We start from the raw sequence: 10,922 nt of genomic DNA on the forward strand, positions 1-10,922 counted from the left end.
GTAGCTTCTTATTTATCAGAGATATTGAGCTTATAATGATCTGCGTAGCTGTTTAAATACAAATTGGCGAAAGGAGGATTTTAAGCTGTCCAGTAGTTCACTTTGAGTAACAGACTAGATTGGTGACAACAGATTCAGTTCATATCTTTAACTAATAATCAGTACTTTGATTTGAATGGCCTATTAATTAATCAGATTCTATTACTACACGAGTCTATTGATTTGAATGATTTTACTTCAACTCCTTTGGTAAATTAAAAATCTGAACATTTATAGTGAAAGGATTATAATCTAGTAATGTTCTGAAATAGTAAAGGCAAATCCGTTTTTACCTTTAAGCCATTTCATGTAGTTAATGATTCATGTCAACAAAATTTGAAATTGTCCTTTATGCTTTATAGACCTTTATGAAATTGGCATACAATAATCAGTAAATATCTTTTATTGAGTGCATTCTTTCGATAATGTCCTAAAACAATTAAACTTCTTTTTTAAAATGATGCTACTTGAGGCATAGCGCTGTAATGTTACGTTCCAAAATTCTGTGAAGAATAAACCTTCACTAAAGTTTTGTAGAACAAATTTAATAATTGGCAATATTTTAGTAAACATTTCACATGAAGGTTAATTGTTGGTCCTGAGTTGCCCAACAATGCACGAGATCCTTAATAAACGTTCTCGTTTACTTTGATCTGAGGTTGCACACTCCAGACCACAGTGGCGTACGTGTGATCCCTACTGTAGTAACTTCACAAGTTCTTATTCTCTCAAGAACCAATATTCAAGTTAATCCACTTTCATCCAGAGTGTTTCAAGTTTTAAGGACGCTAGCACCTCACGTCCGTGAGCTATCACACGAGTATGCTGTTTCCCATGAACCTTGGTCTCTCTTTCTACCTGTTCCGTGTAAGCCGTAACCAGAAACCCTGAAGAGTTCCTCTGTTGGAAATCTGTCTGTCTGATCTCAGAAGAACCCTGGAGAACCAAACCTGCCAAAGATCTGTCAACCTGCTCCCTGAAGAAACTGGAAGGGAAACTCAAACCTGGTAATCTGCAAGCCCTTAACCATGATCAGCCTCCACCAAGCCCTCAGCCTGCCGACAGCCACTGAACCCTCTTTTTTCCCCCCTCTGCCACATCTCCAGAACTGTAAACCCAGTCGTGACCAGCCCTGGACCTGATTACCCCCCTGTCCTGTTATTATGTTCATTTATTAATTAAACCTTTGAACTTTTCCCCAGTCTCTGTGTGTGTGTTCTGCATTTGGGCTAGTATCCACAACCCATCATAACATTAATACATAAATGTATGTATTAGACAAGTGGATAACTGGCTGTATCAGGTGGTTCATTTTACAGCAATATTGTTATTTTTATTATAAAAAAAGTACTTTTATCAGTTTACCAGTATTTGATCAATTAAAAATTTTTGTTATGTCAATGAATGTTTGCATACCTTGTCAGGGTTAGTTGTGGTAGAGGACCCAAATGCAGAGGCAGAGAGGCTGAGGAGATTTCTTGGAAGTTTAATGGGGCAAAAACAGTAACAAAGGCAGGAATGCAAAAACCCAACTAATAATCAAAAGCAAACCAGAACTATGGAGACATCTGGGGGAAACCAAACACGAGGAGCCAGGGAGAGACAAGGAACGTGGACAACAGCATGAGAGGACAGCAAGACAAGGAACCAACAAAGAGTGAGAGCAGAGGGAGAGCATATATAGCAGAGAGAGACAAAGGGAGGGCTAACGAGCAGACAAGGAGCAGGTGTGAGAGGAGACAATGAGGGAGCCAAGGGGAAAGGAACACACACACACAAGAGGGCAAAAGAGGACAACAGAAAAACATGAAAACTAATATAAATCTAGAAATACAACAAAATAGGAATTAAACCAATAAATCTAGAAAACAAGGAGCAAAGTAAAGAACAGCAGGACCAAGACCATGACATACCTAAAAAGTGATTTTAATCTAAATGCTTTTGATGAAATATTGTACTTTCGTTAATTTTAGCTTTGATCATTAAGGCTACGTTCACACTGCAGCCTGAAGTGACCCAATTCCGATTTTTTTGCCCATATGTGACCTGTATCTGATCGTTTTATGACAGTCTGAACGACACAGATCGGATTTTTTCAAATGCGACCCAGGCCACTTGGATATGTGGTCCTGAATCCGATACGTATCTGATCTTTTCAAATGCGACCTGTGTCTGTACGGCCAGGTCGCATTCACCCGACCTACACGTCATTGATACTTGACAAATGTTACTAAACGTTACTAATCTGCGTCCTACTAAGCGGAGGCGGGAAAAACTAACAACCATGGCGGAAGATAAAACAGGGAGCAGTCAATGGAGAGAAAGTGAGGTTGCTGACTTAATTCATATTTGGAAAGATAGCTCGATTCAGACCAAACTCGAAGGGTCTTACCGGAACCGGGTCTTTCTTTTTGATCTTCTTAAAAAGATTTCGTTCGTAATGTGCCTGCTCCTGTTGGAGAAGAACTTAAAGAACGCAATATACGCTGCGGTATTACGAGTCATGTTTACTTCCGCAAACACTGAGAACGCTTGCTACATGTGACGTCATCGCGTCCTCGAGTGCGCATGCGGGACACTTCGGTTGAACACTTTCAGTTCACACAGTAGATCACATACAAGTCGCATATGCTTGGAAGTGTGAACGGACACGCAAAAAAATCAGATTTCACAAAAAAATCGGAATTGAGCATTAAGGCCTGCAGTGTGAACGTAGCCTAAGAATGTTCGAGGATCTTTAACTGGGTCTTTTGATATTAAATACGTTTTTTCATTAGACATTCTGTGTTGCTTTTTATGCAGAACGTAAAGCCTACTTGTTTTTATGGATCTCTTTCGGTAGGCTATCTTTTATTTCACATTTCATAAGCAGGATATGAAGTGGAGAGAGAGAGGGTAAAGACATGCTGCAGAGTTTCAATCCCTCATGGTTGGAAAGTAATGAATTACATTTACTCACGTTACTGTAATTGAGTACTTTTTACAAGTAATTAGTATTTTTCTCAGTAGTTTTTGACATCTGTAATTTTTACTTTTATTCGAGTAAATTTTAACCTAAGTAGTTTTACTTCGCTGCATAAAAAAAAAAAATACTGATGGTTAAAAAACTAAATGCGGCCGGAAATTTAAACCCCTTTGTTACGGAACCAAAACTTAATGCGTGGCCCTGCCTTGCTATTACTCTTTGTATTGTCTCATAATCCAGTGCTGCGCTTTGGAAGATGGTACTTGCTAATCACGACGTAGAGAGTATGGATGAGGAAAGACCCGAAGAGGAAACACATTCTGGAGACAAAAGCCAGAAAAACCCTTGACCATATTTGGATGGATTATTTGTTTTCAAATGCACAAAATGGAACAATGTGATAATGCAGTGCAACATTTGCCTGCCCAGCCAAACTGAGCTTTTGGCTTTTAAAACATCAACATCCTATTTACGAAAACATGTGGGGGTTAGTTGCTTAGAATTAGCTAGTTCGGAGTATTAAAAGTATGATTGAGCTGGGAATGCAAGCATTACAGGTATTGGTATGTTTTCTTAATGTGGCGATAAATGAAATAGAATGTTATGATGGTTTCAGCATGGACCTGAAGTTCCTGAAGTTCCTCCTGCTCGCACTCATCCGGTTCCTTCCCCCATCTCTCTCTGGTGTTCTGTGAACTTCATGTTCAGCATGGACCTGCTGAACTCCTTCCTGAACATTAAAAAGCTGTCTCTAAGCTCAGAACAGGCCTTCCAGCCTCAGATGCCTGTGAGAGGCTTTTTAGTTCAGCCGGGTTGCTCTTCACAGCAAAGAGAGCATAACCTACAGCAAAAAACTTTGAAAATCAGCTGCAGATTAAATTGAACAAGAGCTTTATCAGTCTAAAGTTGTAGATTCGGGGCAGTTTTGTGGGTTCCTGTTTACACTGTATTTTGAAGTTAGATCCTGTAAGCACTTTCTTTTAAATAGTTGGATCCTGTGAGAATTTTGCTTTATTGTGAACAGTGGGATCCTGTGGCATTTTATTTAATAACAGTGGGATCCTGTTGCATTTTAGTTTGATTTCTGGTATCTTTTGGGCAATTAATTTTGTGTGCATTTTGAATACTTCAAAATGTAGTTTAAATTTCTTTATTGCTATCATGGTGTTGTCTGTTGGACAGTAGGATTAGCCCAGCTGATCTTTTGCCAGTGTGGATGTCCACTGAAATACGCCTTGAAATCGATTAAAACACCTTGTGCTCAATTTGATTCATGACTCATCCTTTTTTGCATTAAATAACTCAAAGTAACTAAGTAACTTTTACTCAAATTACATTTTAAATGAAGTAATTTTGTACCTTTACTTGAGTACATTTTGAGATGAGTAATTTTACTTTTACTCTAAGTAGAATTTAGGCAAAATAAAGTTACTTTTACTCAATAACAAATTTATTTTGTACTCTTTCCACCTTTGCAATCCCTAGATGGACTATGTGTATAGTATGCACACCCTATGCCATCCGTGTATCTAGGAACATTATTTCAGTTTCTTGTGGTATCTAATATTTACTAGATATTCCATATACACAGCATAGTGCTGTCTCAATAAATTAAGGAAATTACCTTAAACAGAGGGGGTGGACTCAGGTTCCAGCTTTCAAAAACCTACAATGCAGAGGTACAGTTGATTTCTTTCTGCTATCATTTTAACCCCCCACCCCCATGTAGGGGACCAAAATATCTCCCCTGGTCAGCCAGGCCAACAATTGCCCCTAACGACTGCCCTTTCTGAGGCATAGGTTGGTATCAGGTATTGCAGGCTAACAAAAGACCTCAACCCCATACCTAAGGGGCGGACCCGTTCTTCCAGTTCAGTTTGCTTGTTTTTTAAGCCAAATCAAGGCTTTGTTTTGGGCTACTCTATAAAACTTTGACTTCAACCCTAATTCTCTTTCTGCTATTTTCAGCTCAGCCCTTATTCTCCACCCGTCCCCTCACTGTTTGCAAATGTTGTGATTTGCATCAGGTCTGATATAATGCAACAGACGAAGGGTGAAGGGCTACAGCGTGGGGATGTCTTTATTAGTCTTTTTTCCAGACACAATGATAACCAGAAGTACAGAAGTAGCTCTACCTAAACGTAGTTTTAATAATAGTACAAATTGTTATTCACAAAAATTGGAAATGGTTTAATAAAAAGGTGGCTTAAACTGGCCTACATGTGGATAAAATGTTTAAACAAGCTTGAAAAAAAAGAACAGGCAGACAAGCATAAGATTTAAGATAATTGTGGATTTTAATGACTTCATTAACAAAAGGTTTAAAAATATCATGATTAAACAAATCAGGCAGAATAAATACTTTCCCCCTCAAACTCCCCAAAGAAAAGAACAACAGATAAAGCGTAAAAAAGGAGCCACCATTTTTTTTTTATTGTTTTCTTAAACCTGTGCTGACATTGGAGTTATTCTTTACCAGAAGAGGGATAAGAGTTGGAACAACTTTTACAGGAGTGGGATGGGACAGGATATTTTTTTTTACTTTATTTCACTTTACTCAGATTTAGACAACCTTTTTTCTATGTGTGGGATGTTTCCTGTGTCACCCACTACTGTGCTGGGGTTGGGATAATGATAGTGGTTAGGGATCTTACTGGGATGTCTGGTTTGAATAAAAGTAGCAAAAGTTAGGGCTATAATGAAAGTTGGCAGAAGTGACAGGAGGCACCTGTCACTTTGGGGTGTGGGCGGGGCTTGGAGTTTGATGGACACCCTTTTAAGCTTTTATCTCCCAGACTGATTACATACAGATTAATTTGTTTATGCCTTTTTAATGATCTTCTGAAAAGAAAAAGTAAAAACCTGTAATTTACAGTTAGATTATCTTTGACCAACAAAAGATTAAAAAGAAGTTTGCTCAATTAAAGAAGCTTCTTAAAGTCGTAGGGAAGCATCTGTTCCAACCGTTTCTGAATTCTCTTGAGTGGTGCACAACTTTACACGAGTAAATAAAGTGAATGTGATTGGTCGTTTATCAAGGGGGTGGGATTGTTGTGGCGGAAGGTTCCCAAGCAAGTTTGGTTGTGGCCGGTTTGTCAAAAGCATCTCGCTAACCTGTTAGCAACTTAGTGCTAGAAGGTTCCCAATGGGAAGTTCCATTGGGACCAAGTAGCACTAAACTGCTGTTAAATTGCTAAGTTGTTGTGGAAGAGGACGCCAGGGCGGCAGAAGCTTGGTTTAGTGTAGAAGGCTTACAGTCGTACATGTTTGAGCCCTTGCCTCGCAACGCTGCCAGTTCTGTTAGCTCTACGCCTGCTGAAGACACAGACGTCCATCCCTGTGAACACTGGGATGAACTCAATGGGAAAGGAAATGGTTCTTATTTCAACCGTTGCGTATATTAGCTGCAACATAAGAATCAAGATGCTATGACTGAAAAAATTTGATTGAAAGATGACCGTTGATACTGTATATGATTGGACGAATTTAGGTGTTCAGGCTGACGTATAACTAACTGGCCTGCATAAGATAACAGAAAAAAAACACAGATAAATAAACATTTTCTAACTTTTGGGACAATATCGTCTGATAAAGAGTACATTTATATATATGTTTAGGACAGAATGACTTCACATTTAAGTATGACTTCCCTAAGACTTTAAAGGTATTATCTGCTTTAATTCTAAGAAACAAATCCTAAATCAGATATCATAGTTAATTAATATAGTCAACTAATCAAATGTAATCCTATGCTGAAAACACAGTCATTAAATATTGATTTCACCTTAATCCAAATATGCCTAGAAAAAAAAAATCCCATATCAATTGCTTGACTCATCTGCAAAATTGATGACAACATTTAGGTCAGGCTACAGCATTTTTAGAGATGATCTTGCCATTAAGCAGGAGATACATTAAGTTAATCTTCACTGTTTGCTGCATATGCAGCATTGAAGTTTTTTTGTTTTCCGTAGAAACAGAAGAGGTAAAACTAAACTGCTGGGAATTCCAACCATATAGGAAGACATTAGAAACAGACATGCATCCTGACGACTGAGCAGATTTGTACTGGTACTAATCAGGGCCACAGTCATAAACAAAAAATATATCAGAAGAGCTCCAAGTATAGCTGTGATGGTCAGGAAAGCTCTCCTCTTTGATTTTGATTGATCTTTTTCCACCCCCCCTTTACCTGGTCCTGGTTGAATCAAAACACAAAGAACAGAGATGCTGCAGAAAGAAACACTTATTACAGAGAAAGCCAATAAACTGAAATATGCAGCGTAAGGTACACTGGGGTACATAAAATACAATAGTCCAACCCATCCAAAACAAATCAGCCAAACACAGACAATAAGTGCATTTCTGATCCTGATCCCACTAGGCTGCTTTGACCTTATGTAGAAGATGGGATGAACAACAGCCAGGTACTGATCCATACACGTCAAGATGTGAAGATTAATTTCTCCAGGAATAAGAATGTTTACTGCATGATTCCCCACTAATTTCATTTTTAATAAACCACTATAATGGCCACTTATGTAAATGATGGCTGACAATCCATAAAGGACTTGCAATGTGGCAGAATTGTAGGTGAAAACATCAGAGTGGCTTGACTGGGAGGAACGCCGCCATCGCTGGTAACCCAAGCAGAGTATGAAGATGGAGAGAGGTACAAAGGCAAAAAACTTGCAAATTAGAAATGTGTTACCGATTAACTCTTGATTTATAGAATCGCCACAGCTTTGTTGGTCATGGAATGATGAGTTCTCAGACATTTTTATGTATCAGGTCTTGGGAATGAAAGGAGAAAAAGAAGAAAAAACAGGAAAAGTGAGCAGCCAAATTAGGATTAAAGTCAAAAATCTGTCACACACTTGATAGATTCAGATTTAAAGTAACTAACATGCTTCTTTTTGCAGAAAACAACATCCGCCAACAGAAACATGGGTAAGAGAGAGATAATGTGGTGTCCCATGTACGGAGGCCTTAGTCCTCGATGTGGCTGACCTAGGTTCGGATCCAAACTGTGGTCTTTTGTTGCATGTCTCTAACCCCCTTGCTGTCGTCCTACTGTCAGAAAAACGAGCCACTAGTGCTTTAAAAACTAAAAAAAAAAAAAGATAATGGAGTATATCAGAGAAAACATTAAAAAATGTTTTTGGGTTGCCAATAAAGATTTTCTATGAATTATTGAAGAGACTGTAACTTTTGAAACAACTGCATAAAACCGATAATACCGATAATTATTTTCGATAATAAAAAAAATCATGATACCCTTTTTGTCATGTCTATCATGGTATTTAGGTTTGCTTATCAAATCTTTTGTAAAAAGAGAGGATATCCACAGTTTAGTTTACCTAATTGCCCAGATCACTCTCATTTTAAAACTATTAACAAGTTTAAAGGACTGATATGTGAAAATTCTTTATTTTATATAAAACTGATTTAACAATTAACAATTTAACAATTTTTTGTGAAGAACTAAAGGTATCACTAGCTACGTTTACATGCGCAAAATTTCCCCGATCCGATCCAAACCTTGGTTGATCGGAAATTCAAAATCTCCGTTTACATGGACACTAAATGAAATGATCCGATCATGACGTGTGTATACATGTACCAAGCGTTGGATCAGATTAAATCTTTTAAGCATGCGCAGAACTTCCTGCCAAACTTGGCAGTTCTGTCTGCGTCTGGTTTTTGGGAGGCCTGACAAACGATGCGCTCGGAGCGAGCGGAAAGAAAAAAGGAGAGAGGAGGAAAAAAGCGCTTGGCAGCGAAATGTACGAGAGAAATAGAGAATGAGCGATTGAGCCGGCGTGGGAGAGCGAGTGGGCTGTGGAGAGAGAAAAGAGGAAGAGGAGGAGGATAAATTCCTGCTTCCTGCAGCTTTAAATGAACTTGAGTGTATAAGTCGGCGTTCCTAGACTCCCCCCGCCATGTTGTTCACAGCGAGAGCGAGAGCGACCGGTGGTTTCCTGTTGTTGACAAGGCGGAAAAACGTCACGCTGACGTCGCACACATGCGCAGTGAAGATTATTTTACTCTTAAGATCCGAATGGGTGTTTACATGGACGCCAATCGGAATGGCGATCGGCAAAAACCACCTCTCTCATTCGGAATTAAATTTAGATCCGATCGGACCGAATCGGATTAGAATCTTCAGTCTGACATGTTTACATGAAACATTTTTGATCTGATCAGGCCTTCAATCCGATTAGTTGTGTCCATGTAAACGTAGCCATTTTAAAAAACAATGGTAAGATGTTACGCACCATCTGTCAGTGTTATCCTCAAGTCTTTCTCTGTTCCATTTATTCGATTTAGATACACCAAACATGATTTTCTATTTTCTCTTTATATATATATATATATATATATATATTTATATTTATTCAATAAAGGGGGTAGTAGGTTATTTTACAAGAGATATACAGTAATGTGTAGTCAATCTGAATTTCACAGGAGGAATTGATCATATAATTCTTTAATTTAATAATTTAATAATATTTAATGATTCTTTAATGGTATTAAATTTTTTAAAAAGGTAGTGTTGTGTTGGTCTACAGACAAGGCTAAACAGCACAGCAAGTGGTAAAAATTTGCTTAGTGCTCCTTTAAATCTTTTATCCACGGCACAATATGTCGTTTTAATTTTGGTAGAGATTAACTTTTGTTTTTTAGTAAATATTTAAAACATAAAGTTCTTAACAGTGTAATGACAGTTACAGAAGAACCTAGAGGATGAGTTCAAGAAAAACCAAGTAATAAATATTAATTTATTATTATTATTATTATTATTATTATTATTATTAATTATATATTATTATAAATAATAATAAATAATGAAATAGTAAACTGTAACAATAAATAGGAACACCCAAATATTTAACTGCTTTAAAGATGCATCATTAATGACTCATTTAAAACAATAGAAATAGCATTCTAAGAGAAATAAACTTTGAGATAGCATTTTAGTGAAGTCTTATGTTTTTGTTTAAGTTAAAGTGCCCTGACCTCATTGCTAAAGAACTTACTGAACAAAGACAGGCAGACACTTTCATTGTTATCTGCTGTATAAGTGTGTCATGTTATTCCCACGTGTTTCTTAATAAATGTTTGTAGTGCAAAAACAAGAATTTTTATTTTTATTAAAAAACTTATTTTTATTATTAAGTTAAATAATCTACTCAGACATACAGGTAAAAACCTATCTCTTTCTTTTTCTGAAAGATGTCAATGAAAAAAATAGTTGAAAATTTCGATAATGCAGTAAATAAACCTTAGCAGGAAAGCAAGTAAAAGGAAACCTACCCTTTATCCCGTTCAGCTCCAACTGAATTGCTTCACTGGAATCAACACACAAAGAAAAACACTGGCACAAATGTGTCAGTGTTTTTGCATAAATCTAAATCCTACAGTACATACCAGCAGCCCATTGATTGGTCATTGCTTAAATTCACAGCAGATTGCATGAAAAAAAAAAAAAAAAAAAAAATATATATATATATATATATATATATATATATATATATATATATATATATATATATATATATATATATATATATATATATATATATATATATATATATATATATATATATATATATATATATATATTGTCTGTAGGATATAATAATGATATTTTGTGTTAGTATTATTATTAGAAACAAAGCTTCTGGTCACATTTTAAATCACATTTCTATTACATTACCAGTTCCCTTATTCAGGTTCCTAAACATCCCCATTTTAAACCATGTAGGCTACTGGAACAGAATTTTTTCTTTTAGTACAATTATCAACAACATGTTAAACAATTGTTAGTAATATTTAGTCTATATTATCATTGTCTTTGTTGCAGTTATTTTCTAAGCACATCACTGAATGACAGATCGTTATTAACTTTAAAATA

The 10,922-nt window shown here is 36.7% G+C and overlaps 1 long non-coding RNA gene across 1 annotated transcript; it reads right to left on the bottom strand.

Moving 5' to 3' along the window:
• Positions 1-7,179: 7,179 nt before the first annotated feature.
• LOC119777186 lies at positions 7,180-10,386 on the bottom strand. Its single transcript, XR_005279892.1, has 3 exons — positions 10,322-10,386; positions 7,716-7,797; positions 7,180-7,641 (listed from the first exon to the last, which is right to left on the bottom strand). It is a non-coding gene; the product is annotated as an uncharacterized LOC119777186 (long non-coding RNA).
• Positions 10,387-10,922: the final 536 nt, after the last annotated feature.

This window comes from Cyprinodon tularosa, unplaced genomic scaffold (genome assembly GCF_016077235.1).
Source record: "Cyprinodon tularosa strain WSP-4 unplaced genomic scaffold, ASM1607723v1 ctg989, whole genome shotgun sequence".
NCBI lineage: Eukaryota > Metazoa > Chordata > Actinopteri > Cyprinodontiformes > Cyprinodontidae > Cyprinodon > Cyprinodon tularosa.